Here is a 1295-nt window from a genome sequence, read left to right on the forward strand (position 1 = left end):
TTATACATTTTACATAATATATTATTATATATACAAAAATGTAAGATATGTTAATTTTTATACATATATTATATATTATGCTAATAACATAATATATATTAATGCATAATAATAGTTCATTGCTAATTACGAAATTAGTGAAAATATTTACTTTTGAAAACTAAGATAATGTTAAAATATTTAGATCAACATAATAATTTTTTTTTAATATGATTGATTGTGATTATATAATAGATAAAAATAGGATAGAATATTTATTTTTCATTTTATAAATGATAACTGAATATACTAATGTATAATAATATTACAAAACTAATTAAAAAATTAGTGAGAATATTTACATATAATATTTAAAATTTAAGATCTGGTTAAAATCTTTTTAAACAGATTTTTCAAATTATATATATATATATATATATATATGTATATATTAAATGAAAAGATATCAAAAGATATTATGATTAAAATAGTTCAAAGATTCTATATATTATTAGTTTTATTAAAATACATTTAATAAAAAAATTAAGGGTGGTCCAACTTAAAAATCACACATGAAAGAAGTTGTGACTTCTATTTTAATAAAATAGACTAGATCTGGACCCGCACGACCGTGCGAGTTTTTTTTAGTAGTAAAATATTTTAGATTATGCAATAAAATATATCACTAAATTAATATAAATTGGCGTTATATATTATTTAATTTTATAATAATATTTGCGTGATGTATAATATTATTATTTTAAAATTTATAAAAAAATATTTTTGTGATAAAATTTATTTTAAAAACATTATTATGTAAGGATAATGATTTACATAATTTTTGTTTTATTTCTAAATTTGAAATATATGTAGAAACTAAATTAAGTTGAACCTACGTAATAGAAAATTTGGTATATAGTTATTAATCAAACCAATTTAGTATAGTTGTTTAAATAATAAACCGAATTGTTTTTTAACTTAGGGGAATACACAGATGTTAATAATAATAAAGTCTTATGTATACGATATGAATAAAGATCAAATGTTTCATCTATAAAAAGAGGTGTAAGTTAGTTGTATTACTTGGTAAAAACATTTTTAAAGGTATGATTTCTAAGTGGTCTAAATTAAAAAAATCACATATGAAATAAGTCATTATTTTTGTGCTAAATAGATAAAAATTATATATTTAAATTAGAAATAGAAATGAATATTTCTTTTTAAAAAATATATTTATTCATATCGTATATACGTTAATATTCACAAAATATACATTAATAATAATAAATTAAATCAATTTAATTTTTTTTATTATC

The sequence above is a fragment of the Brassica oleracea genome, chromosome C2 (genome assembly GCF_000695525.1).
Source record: "Brassica oleracea var. oleracea cultivar TO1000 chromosome C2, BOL, whole genome shotgun sequence".
Lineage (NCBI taxonomy): Eukaryota > Viridiplantae > Streptophyta > Magnoliopsida > Brassicales > Brassicaceae > Brassica > Brassica oleracea.